The following is a 13,036-nucleotide window of genomic DNA, read 5'->3' as shown; positions in this document are numbered from 1 at the left end:
CCTAAGGGCTTAGCCACTGGAGGAAGTCTCAGTAAACATTCTATACTCTTGAAGGGAAAGCTGAGATAATGGATTTCTCAGCTATATTTTGTGAGCACTGCCTATGCTGTCTGCAGAAGACAGGAGCTTCTGCTACTCCTCCCTACAAATTATTCAGTTAATGAATATTTGACTTGTTCCTTTGTTATTCACTAATAATTTTGACACCAAAAGAAGTTTATAGCAGCCTCTAAAGAGGAATCAGTGTCCATTGTGTTTTTCTTGTTATCTGTGTTCAAGTCTCTTTTTTCCTGTTCATCTAATGTATAATGCAAACTCATATTACCTACACATGCAGAACAGAAACCTGCTTAGACCACACATTTGGATACTTTAAAATCTATGGGATTTTCTTTGCCCTCCCTTGCTTCCTATTGTCAGTTCTCTTAATAAAAGACAAAGAACATAGGTTCTATAGAGTCTTGGGCTTTACAACTTTTCCCGAAGTAGAAACGATGAGAGGAAACCTAGGAGAACGTTGAAGTCACAAGAATACAGGGTATAAGATTAAAGGATTCTTCCATTCTCTCTCATGTGTCTAGGCCCTGATGCACTTCTAGGCCAGTAAAAAGATTATTTGGCCTGAATAAGAATAAAGGATGAGCCACTGGTCAGTGCCTAAAAAAATCTGTCACCATAAGGAGCAGTGAAAACATGAAGAGAATTCTCAAAGAAAACTTAACACTCCAGAGTACACATTTGAGTCATACCAGCAGTTATCTGTTGTGGCAGCCATAGCGAGTTAAATGTGAAAGAAAAGGTTTAACAGCTGAAAAAAATGGCAAAAAATTGCTGAAAGACTGTAACAGATGGGAGGAAAAAAGAAGCACTATGAATACAGAAGGAGAAAAGAAGCAGATGAAGAGGAGAAGGAGGAGGAAAAGGAATGAGAAGCAAATCTGAGATGAAATATAAGTAAATTTGTAAATTGGGTAAATATAAGTAAATTTGCTGTAAACACACAAACTGCTGTGCAAGGCAGAGAACCAGGACTGTCTCCTCCAGCCCCAATAAAAAACCAGAATTTTGTACTCTGAATATGTGAGACTTTCAAGTATCTGACAGAGGATATTTCATTAATGTGCTATTTTCAAATCTTCATATCAAAGCACTGAACAAGCCCGAGAGATAAATGTTTGCACACAATCTGCAAACAACAAATAAAGAATCTTAATCTAAAACCTTTTATCTGTTAACAGCAAACATCTCTAGTATATCAGAGCTACATTCCTGTGACTGAAAACACAGTTTACTGTAGAATAAGTAAACAAATAACCTAAAAAGGACCATTAATTTATTCATTATGCTATAAAGGCAGTTCCCCAAAAGACTAACATACTGCAAAATAATAGAGGTTTCTACAATACCAAAATTGTTGAAGTAGATTCTGAGGTGGGTAACAAACATCTAAAGTGATGTTTGCACAAGATTTCACAACATTTCTCATTGTGAGGTCAAAACACGTTCACCCTGAAATGCCTATTTTAATGAAGGTCATTCTGCCAGAGGTCATCCCACCTTTGAAATAATTTTCTATTGATGATTAAGAAGTGCAATTCACAGTGCCACTTGACTCCCATTACGTATATACAGGACTGCAATGGCAATCTGTACAACTAAGTGCAGTATAATTGTTGAGTTTAGTTTAGTTTTAATGTCTCCTCAAAACCCCCATAGTACATAATCCACAGTATGCTGATTAAATTTTCTCAAAGCAGTTACCATTAGAATACTGTTATATCACAATTTTAAAAGGCAAGTTATCAATTTAGACAAAAATGTGTTTTGAAAACAGTGAAGAAAGCCCTTTGACAGTGTTGAGATATCTCGTTTTGACATTTTCAGCATAAGAAAGTAGGAACAGGAGTTTGCTAAGCAGGAAAAGTGTTAAATAATTGCGTACAGTTCCAGAATCTCTGTTGTGATAATTTCAAAGTTCTGTTTACAGTAACTATTATTTATACCAGATTTCTGCAGTGGAAAAACTAGCTCACAGGGAAATTGAACTATTTTGATAAGGGCATTGAAAAAAAAGCATAATCTTAACCCATGCATCTTTAAAAAGATTTTTTTAAGAAAATAGCAAATCGCTAGCTATGGTCTGTTATTTTCTAAATCAATTTTTAGACAGGGTGGAATTAACTCCAGTTTATATGCATTACCATCTTTAAGCCACAGCATTATTGGTTGACCTTCCTGGACTATAATGACAAATGTCATATTTGATTTAGGATGCCTGTTTGAGTTCAGCAAGATATTTCTAGTTAGAATACCACCTAGTCAGTTGAAATTCTGCCAGTTCAGTGGCACAACTTGCCTTGGAAGGAAGAATAGTTTTATTAGCAAACAAACTACAAGGAGGAACAGTAAGGTCCTGAAGTGAACTTTCAGGAAAGGCAGCTTTTATTTCAAGGCATGCAGTAGCTGTGCTGGCAGTAAACCCAAATGCCAACCTATAACTCAGACTAGATTATAATCCAGGGTTTGTGAGCAGTGTTAAGGAACAGGGTAAAGACTCAAGCAACCGGTAGTGTGTAAGTAGGTAGAATGGATATTAAAAAAAAGGGGTGAGAGGAAGAAAAACAACTGTCCAAAGTGTGTAGGTTAGATGGGTCAACTTTTCTTTAGTCCTTTGGCTCCTTTTAGTTTCTTTTCCTGCTGAATTCTTACTGCTATAGCTCATGACTGTACCAAATTATGAATGGGCTGTTCAATTTAGGCCATGTGGTAAGACAATATCAGGTTTATAGTAGACATGAGAGTCTGAACAAATTAATGACACTGTCAGATTAAACTTTCAATCAGCAACAAGATCTTGTACAAATGAACCATTTGCCCTTGTGCGTGCAATACTGTTCAAATTATAGTTCACAATAAACAAAAATTATCAAGGCTGTGCTAAAGTGTCATTGACAAGATATTGGTATGGTTTGATAATGAGAAACAGAACAATAAAAAAATACATTTTCTACTAAAATGAGGACTGAAATAACTGGTAGGCTTCTAGTGATACGTTAACCTCACACTTGGGATATTTATTTACAACTGAATTTCCTGATCTGTCTTGAAGATGTCATAAGGGTTGCAGACAAATAAATTCTAAGAAACATAAGAGCTGAGACCATTACATGTGCAGTACATTTGTAGATGATAGGCTGTATCATTCCATAGACTATTAACTGGCTTGTTCACTTGTCCTAAATTAATCAAAAAATTTGGGTGTCCGCTGTTGTTTGAGATACCAAAGAGCTGAGACATACCTATGAGGCTGGCAGAGGTAACACAGGAGCTAGAAGTCATACATGGCCTGCAGGTGAGATCTGTTCACAGATTCAGTTGTCAAGATTTAGGCATTCTTTTCTCATTCTATGCAGAACAGAAGACTGAATATTTTTTAAAGAAAGTTTGGTAAAAGATCGTTTTCCCCAGTAGTGACTCCTTTCTTTCAATGCCACAAAAAAAAGAAGCTGACAGAAAAGCATAAATACTACTTAAGTTTAAGAAGCAGCAAGGGAGGTTTCTTGCATTAACATAACAAAATGCCCAACAAAACCACTTTACGTCAACTGTCTATCAATTCTTCTTTGCATTTCAAAGGTAGGCAGATGCATCTGCATCTTATCTTGAGGTATATTCATCTTCACTGACATATAAATAATAGTGAATGGATAATTTCATTGTATCATTGTGATTGAAAGTGACATGAAATCTATGAAGCAGTAAATGTAAGTTAAGAACATCAGGTATGTACACATTAGTGAAATGTTTGGATATATGATGGGAGGAAAGCATAAAATAACTACTAATATCAACATTCATTTGAAAGGGAGCTGAACTGAGTTTGCAGATGGAAACCCCTGCGGTATGAACACATTTTGTACTAGAATATTATGAATTAAAAAGAAAAAAAAGACATAGTAAAATTGCTCCTCAGCCACCTGAGTATAATAATCTAGTACAGGGTAAAGCTCCCTGGATTATAATCTACTCAATAGACTGGTAGTCAGAGCCTCTCTCAACATATATGGTCCCTTCTACTTTGAAGAAATTTTACTTAGAACTGATGTTTCCTGTGTTGTGGGTAGATATTCAGACCTACTAATCACATGGTGGAGTATTTAGACACTTAAATACAGACACATGTGAGCTTTATATATGCAGACCACCTGCACAGATGGGTTACAAAACTAAGTCAATCAAGGAAGAAGGCCACAGTCTTGATTGCTGCTTGGAACCAAGCTGGCCATGGTTTCTTAGAACATCCAAAACAAACATCTGTGCATGGACAGCTGAATCCCACTGTAGCCATCTCCTGTTATTTCCAGAAGGTTTTAGATACAGTCTGAGTCTAGAGACCTACTATGCTGACCTGACGCAGGCATATAGTATATGGGTGTCTACTTTAGGATGAGCTGAATACCTCTTCAGACTCTGTTGACAGCACTGAGAAGATCTTTATCTACTAGTTATGAGCTAGTTCATGTAGATACACTTACATGGAGACAGATTGTTTATAAACATGTTTATCTGGACCTCAATCCTGCCTTCAATAATTTATGTAAATTGTTTACATCACGGTTTAATATATACTATATATGTATATACTAATACACACAATTTAATATACACTAGTTAATATGTACTTCAGTGTTACAGCAAGAACAGACGATGCTGTTTTTCCTTAGGAAAATGTTTTTCTTTAGTTAGGAAAATGTGTTTCTCTTTAAGATGGATACTGTTTGAAATGGTCTGTAGCATAAAGGACATCACTAAATATAAAACTAAGAGGTGTTATGGAAAAAAAAAGCTGGTGACTAACCTCATTGTTTCTGTGTCAATTGCCACCCACTAATATTTATGAGGCAAAAAAAATAAACATCAGCCTAAATGTCTATCCAGAACTCCATTACCCAAATCCTTGTTTACCTCCTTAAACATTCAATTAACTTTTAAGTCTTTTCCAAATAAAAATGTTATAGAAAAGGTGAGATTTAAAAATGGAAAATGCTCACTCCCATTGTGTTAAGGCTTTAAAGAGTTTTGCTCTTGCTTCAACCTCAGATAATAACAAACTGATTGCTTTTTCTCTCCTCAGTCTAAAACTCCTTTTACACCAGCTGTAACCAGCTCAAGCCCTGGCTAATGCTCAGATTTAGGTACACAGGAACAACACCTGTACAAATCCCCACCTCCACCAGCCTCCTCTGCCCAGCAGATTTACAAAAAAAACCACACAATAGTTGCATTTCAAAGCTCTTAAGCAACGAAAGCAATTGCCTGCAATGACCTATTGTGATTTCCTTGGAAGAAACCCACAAACAGGAATAAGATCAACTTAGTTTTTCCTTGATAAAACGATTAACATTAGAGGTGTGTCATGGTTTAACCCCAGCCAGCAACTAAGCCCCACACAGCCATTCTCTCACTCCCCTCAGTGGGATGGGGGAATCAAAAGCATAAAAGTGAGAAGAAAAGTTGATATAAACACAGTTTAACAGGTAAAGCAAAAGCCGCACAGGCAAGCAAAGGAATTCAGTCACCACTTCACATGGGCAGGCAGGTGTTGGTTCATCTCCAGGAGAGCAGGGCTGTGTCACACAATGGTGACTTGGGAAGATGAACACCATCACTGAACGATGCCTTCCTTCTTCTTCCCCTGGATTTATATGCTGAGCATGACACCATACACTATGGATAGCCTTTGGGCCAGTTGGGGTCAGCTGTCCTGGCTGTGTTTCCCTCCCAGTTTTTCATGTACCCGCAGCATGCTCTCTGGTGGGGTGGTGTGAGAAGCATAAAAGGCCTCAACTTTGCTCAGCAGTAACTAAAGCATCCCTGAATTATCAACACTGTTTTTAGTAGAAATCCAAAATTTCTACTAAAAAAGTCCAGCCTCATACTAGCTACTATGAAAATGAACTCTATCCCAGCCAGAACCAGCACAAGGTCCAGAATCCCAGAATGGTGATAAAATAGTTCCAACTCTCCTGCCACAGGCAAGGACACCTTCCACTAGACCAAGTTGCTGAAAGCCCTGCTCAACCTGGCCTTGAACACTGCGAGGGATGGAGCATCCACAACTCCTTGGGGCAACCTGTGCCTGTAGTTCACCACCTTCATAGTGAAGAATTTCTTCCTAATGTCAAATCTAAATCTCCCCTCTGTCAGTTTAAAATCATTCCCTCTTTTCCTGTCACTACATGCCCTTGTAAAAAGTCCCTCTCTGGATTTCTTGTAGGCCCCCTTAAGGTACTGGAAGCTTGCTCTAAGGTCTCCCCTGAGACTTCTCTAAGCTGAACAAGCCCAACTCTCTCAGCCTATCTTCATAGGAGAGGTGAATAATCTTCACTACTGCAAGGAGCTCATTATTCCCCAGTTGGACGCTATAGCATGAGCATTGCTATTTCGGATCATGCTCCCCTGAGTTCTCCAGTTTAAAGCCTGTCTCACCACCTTGGCCTGTTTGCTGCCAAACATTTCCTTGCCTCTTCTAAACAAGTGGATCCCATCTCTCCCTAACAAACTACAATCATCAAAGAATGTCCTGCTGTCACAAAAGCCAGGATCCTCACAACAGTCCTAGCCACAAAGCCAGAAGTTGATTTACACTGTTTCTGGTGGCACCCTTTCCTCTAACACGTAAAAGAGAAGAAAAAATAACTTGGGCACCAATATTTTTCACTTGGATGCCCAGGGCTTCGTAGTCTTCCTTGATTCTGCCCAGGTTCTGGCTTGTGGTGTTGTTTGTGCCCACGTGAAAGAGCAGCAATGAACAGTAGACTGTGCTCTCGACAAGCTGTGGCACCAACATATTGGACTTCAGTTCCTAGAAGGCAGTATACCTCTCGTGACTCCCTGTCAGGCCAGTAGATGGGCACCTAAGTGTCCCTTAGCAGAGAGCCACACACTGTGAACACTCATCATTTCTTTTTATGCTATCTGCTGTGCGATGCTGGTATGGTTTCTCCTTGCAGACCTTGCTCGTGGGTATCTATAGCTGTTAAAACTTCAGGTTTGTTTTTGGTTGTAATACCGAGGGATGGAGAAAAAAAAAGAGCTCTGCTTTGGTGGGTCACTGGAGTCCAGGGTGCCTCATTCTCTGCGGTGTTCACTACAGAAGCATGGTTCTGAAACCACTTATCTATCTCCATCTCGGCTCCTCTAATACTGTGCAACTTTTTAACTGTTTCCTGCAACTCAGCCACCTGACATAGCAGATCATCAACCTGTGCACACCTCATGCAGGTTCTTAACTTTTTCTCCAGGAGCAGGGTCTTGGCACTCTTTGCAATCTATGGTCTGTACTAAAGTCTTCCTCCTTACCAGTTCTATCTGGGTGGAAGCATCAGACATCCCAGGAGCTTGCTCTGTAAAAACACTGGTTTTAACTCTAAGGTGAGTAAAAACCACTACAGCAGAGACCAGAAGCACTTTCCTGAGCTGTGGGCCTACAAGCAGGGTGAAGAACCTTCCCTGCACACCCTCCCATGAAAACCACCTGCTTGTGCTCCTGATGGCTGTTTAAATCTGCCTTGGTTGCTTCCAAGACCCATCAGCCTTGGTACGGTAAATGCATGAGAGACCCCTGCCTTTTCAACCATCCCACCATTCAAGGGCAATTCATAAAATGACTTTGGAGACACAGGCAGACTATATTTACAACATATGTTATTTGCAGCAGATATTGTGACTCATGCCACATGTTAGCACTGAGTCAGACACCACCCCTTTATCAGGGGGCATTTCAGAGAAGGTTCCTTTTGCAGACTTGAAGTCATCCATATACCCTGTGTGCCTAACATGTCATTTGTACTCACAAGAAAATTACTCTTTTAATATTTACATTCGAAAAGATATTCTTTCTCTTAAAACATGGCTCTCTGGCTAATGAAGTGCTGCCAAATGATCTGCTATGTTGTAAATGGGGCATACAGAGGTGGACAAGATAATTACATTATTTATCAAGTGACTTTTCAATCAAAGTCAAGGAGTCTTACAAAACCATAGACAAAGTGGAAAAAAGATCTTGGTGTGCTTGCGAAAAACACTTTATAAAGTAGGCTCAATTTTTTGTTAGAAAATATGAGTACTCCATTGAAATGAGCTGAATATTTTTATATTTATATAATTATATATAAACATATAAATCTATTTTTATATATCCATTTCTGTCTTTCCAGGTACATTTTTATAAAGGTCTGAAGCTAAAAACATACGGAACACTGATAATATCAATGAATGTATGCTAAAAAAGTGTGGATCCTCATTCATTGCATTCAAACTGAGTTTTATATCTCAGAAGATTTTCTCAATATCTTCTGACTCATATCTCTATAAATCTGGGACTAAACTAGTGGAGTCAGTTATACAGTCACAGATCGGGTGAAAGTAGGACCTGAATAAGCAGACAACCAGCATACAGATTAAAAAAAGATTACTGTAATATACCCCTTAATGTTAAATTGTAATATCATAGAAGCATAGTTTCCATTTCTGGAGTGGATGGTAATCTGTCACAACTAGCAATCTCATAAATAAAACTGCTTTCAAGGATTTTGCATTCTTTTTGAGCTTTTGAGTGAACAACAAATATACATATATACATATATAAGAGTCCAAATAGGAGAAGAAAACAGTCATTTGGATCAATAACTAGCAATCTCTTCATAAAACTACTCCTCTTCCCTGCTTGCCATCATTCTCCCTTTTTATTTTCTTTTTCTGACTGTATTTGCTGAGTCACTGTAAGTTCCCCAATAGACTGCCACTGACTCTGCTAACAAGCTGCAATTGTTCTCGATAGCAACACCAAATTCATTCAAGGCAGGTCCTGCTGGGATGCTATTGGCATGCCCAGAGAAGGTCAGGTCACCTGCTCCAGCCTAACCACACTGATGAGCAACTGTTCTTGCGTTGGATAAGGAACAATCTTATACAGAAATGGACAGGCAAGACCAGGTTTTGGAACTTCCAGGTCTCTGCTGTTTCTTCCTGCATATACGTAGCGTAGTTGTCAAATATCTGCTACTCAAGCAAGCTGCTTAAGAATAAGCTTATCTCCTTCTACAACTCTTAGCATCTGCAGAAATGTATAAAGCTTCTAAGACTGCAGATATACTCAGTGCAACATGATACAGTTTTTATACTCAAGCAAAGTGTCCCGGTGTATCTATGGCACTGTATAAAGCAAAAACAATGACACAGGACAAATATTATGGTTGTATTAGAGACCTGACCATCCCCTAAGTTTAGGGAAACATTAAGTAAGGAAACTGTTTATAACTGAAAGGTAAATTCACATCTAAAAAAGGGCAGGGAAGCTGGTGAACTGTGTAGAGCACAAGTCTTATGAGGATCAGCTGAGGGAACTGGGGTTGTTTAGTCTGAAGAAAAAGAGGATTAGGTGGGACATTATTGCTCTCTGCAACTACCTGAAAGGAGGTCGTAGTGAGGTGGGTGTTCTTCTCCCAGGTAACAAGTGATAGGGTGAAAGGAAACAGCCCCAAGTTGTTCCATTTAGTGGAGGTTTAGCTTGGATATTAGGAAAAAAATTTTCACTACAAGGGTTGTCAAGCACTGGAACAGGCTGCCCAAGGAAGTGGCTGAATCACCATCCCTGGAGGTATTTAAAGGCGTGTATATGTGGTGCTCAGGGACATAGTTTAGCAGTGGATTTGGCAGTGTTAGGTTAGTGGTTGGACTCGATCTCAAGGGCCTTTTCCAACCTAAATGATTGTACAATTTTACACATAAAAGCAAAATACCTGGGTTACTCCTATAGCAGATGCGACATAAGAACAGAATCTGTCATATCTGTATCACAAAATGCAAACCTTCTGGAATCTCACCTTCTGTTGCATATGCCTGAGGATGAGTCATTCATAACTGTTACACTTTGGAATTTGTGTTGGACAACCATATTGCTATAAGTCACACAAGCAATGAAAAGATTTAATGGAAGCAAAAATCAGATTAGTGACGAAAACATATTAATCTTTAAAATTGCATCTTGATGTTAAAAGAAAATATAAAATGTGAGTCCTTAAGTATCATACAGACAGTGGTTAATTTTTAAAAATCTATTCATAATTAAATATCATGAGAGTCTGAAATTCTACTGGACTCTTACGTTAATTTCTATATAAGCAAACATTAAGGAGCTTGTGTCGAATAATACAGATGCAATTACAAATTCCCTAAATCTGCCTAATTCAACTAAGAATTAACAACTGTTTGCCTTAGCAGAAACAGAGCTCCTGATGATGGAAACTTGTCACAAGGCCACAGCCTCCTGCTCTATAAGAGGTTCCATTAATTCAGAATTTATCTAGCAGCTGAAACTATAATTTCATGCTACTGATGTCATCCTTTTATTAACTGGGAAACAATAAACCCAGCGATGAAATAATCAGTAATCACTCTTCTAACAGCATGAAAGTATTCTCACTGTACTTTCTAGATTGATGTCAAGCAATGGGAAAACACACGTCATGGTTTAAACCCAGCCAGAAACCAAGTACCACACAGCAGCTCGCTCACTTCTTTCTACTCTCTCCCCATGGTGGGATGCAGATGAAAATCAGAAGAGTGTAAAACATGTGGGTTGAGATAGGAACAGTTAAATAATTGAAATTAAGTAGAATATAATAATAGAAATAATGCTGACAATACTGATAATAACAGGGAACAACAACAACAACAACAAAGATAAATGAGAATTCAGAAAACCCAAGTGATGCACACCATCTACCGGCCAATACCCAGTCTGACCTGAGCAGTGATTGGCCCCTTCTAGGTGACTCCCCCCTAGTTTATATACTGGGCATGATGTACTGTGGTATGGAATACCCCTTTTGCTAGTTTGGGTCAGGTGTCCTGCCTCTGCTTCCTCCTGGCTTCTTGTGTCCCTCCCTGGCAGAGCATGAGACTGAAAAGTCCTTGATCAGGCTAAGCATTACTGAGAAACAACTAAAAACATTGATGTGTTATCAGCGTTGCTCTCCGACTAAAGCCAAAACACAGCAGTGTACCAGCTATTAGGAAGAAAAATATCTCAGCTGAAACCAGGACACCACAGTACTAATATAATCAGGGATGAGGCAGTATTACCACCAAGCTGATCTAAACCTTTCTTTGCAAACCCCCATTTCCATTCTGTTTCTTTAATCCAAAGAAATAAACAATGTTAGAGTGAACCGATATCAAAAAACAAGATGCGGCAAATACTCCCAAGATTCTTCAGGAACTTTTCACTTTACTTTTACTTCACCTCCTCATTATCAAGTGAAAGAAAACGTTGTCATTACCTTTCTTCTGAATGTGAATGAGGTAAGGCATTTTCTTGTCTGTTCTGCTCTGCCTCCCTGCTTGAATGATTGATTGCCAATTGGACTTTTCTTTAAATGGCCTAGCAGATACTGTGAGAACTTTTTCCTGTATTTTGAATCTACATATATTGCATGAAGTCCCTGTTCTAATAACCATGTGGTTTGTGTTAGATCACCAGTTTACTATAATCATGTCAAGCCACTTCATACCAAGTGCATGCAGAGTTCATAGGCTTATCATAGGTAAGAGTCGGCAGCATCAGAGGTGGTAGTACTTCTATGCTGCTCGGCCTGACACAGCTGAGAGGTAAGGACCAACTGAAGAGAGTAATGGGAAACAAAACAGTAATGGGGAAAAGAAAAGGAGAAAAAAAATTCCCCTTGAAGAAATTTGTATGGCATTTGGATTGTTTAGATGGGAGAAAACTGGGGGGGGAGGAAGCACTGCAGCAGTGCTTTAGCAAAAATAATGTCTGTCCCTCTTGGATATGTTGTGAAGAATATTATATATTTAAATAACTTCCTGGTGGTAAAGATAGTCAGGCTCTGAATGAATTGCCTTTCACAACTGGGAAACTGACACCAGAGATCACACCTTTCAACAGGAAACGAGTAGGATTATGAAACAACCCTCAAAACTAATACTTCCTTTGGCTAACTCTTCGCCCAGTTTATAATTCTTGATGTAGTCACTGTTTTCTTCAACTGAATTAATATTTTCTCTTGCCATATCTGAGCTTTCACACACTATCTATCATGAAATACCAGCTGGGTGAATATATCCCAGCTTACCTTTGGAAGAACCACACAACTCAGCCCAGGGTATAGTGAAGAGGAAGTCTGCATCAGCAAACACCACAGGTCACTTCTCACTGGTATTACTGGTGGCATTTCTTGCAAGATGAAGACTACCATCAGCAGTTCGAAAGTAACAAAGGAGAAAGGATTTCTCCCCTTCACCAGGAGGTGTGGTTATTGAGTGGTTCTGAATAAACACCAGTAAGTCAAGCTCTGACACTGCAGCATAAGCTCTTCAACCATTAACCAGTTTTCTTCCCATCTGTCTGATTCTGCCTGCAGACCTCAGGAGCCTCCCACCCCAAAGCCTGCTGTCTACTTTACCAAATTTATTTGAAGGATGAGCAACTGAGGAGACATCCGTCAGGTTGAGGCAGTCTGGGTGGGAGGCTGGTTGTCCTTAGAGAGGCTATGAATGATGATGGAGCTAAATTTGGAGGGGTAAATTCTTCTGATGTGACAAACAATCATGCATGAGGTATGTATTCCTGACTCTTAACAGAGGATGACACCAACATGTAGTGGGAGTGTTGTGATAGAGATGCACTGAGCCAGGTGCCCGAAAACTCAGACATGCAGACATGTCCCCTAGATTACAGCCAGCACTCCAAAGGCAAAGCACCAGTTGTTAATCTTTGCATACAGGAGGACTGTTGTTACCAGCTCTAGCTCATTTTCAGCATCACCAGGAATGTGACAGAGATAGTCATAAGGCAGGAGATATGGGTCAATTGCATTTAGCCTTTGTGGAATAGTCTTTCATTTAGGATTGTCTGTTGTTGCCATGATGAGTTGCAGCCCTCCTCTTGCCTTAGAATTTGCAAGGTAAGGCTCATTTGCCTTGATGTTCATGCAACAGTAAACAGAGTTCT

The sequence above is a fragment of the Pezoporus occidentalis genome, unplaced genomic scaffold, assembly GCF_034315485.1.
Source record: "Pezoporus occidentalis ecotype Australia unplaced genomic scaffold, CSIRO_AGI_Poc_V1 ctg58, whole genome shotgun sequence".
NCBI classification, from domain to species: domain Eukaryota; kingdom Metazoa; phylum Chordata; class Aves; order Psittaciformes; family Psittacidae; genus Pezoporus; species Pezoporus occidentalis.
This window is presented reverse-complemented; position numbering follows the sequence as displayed.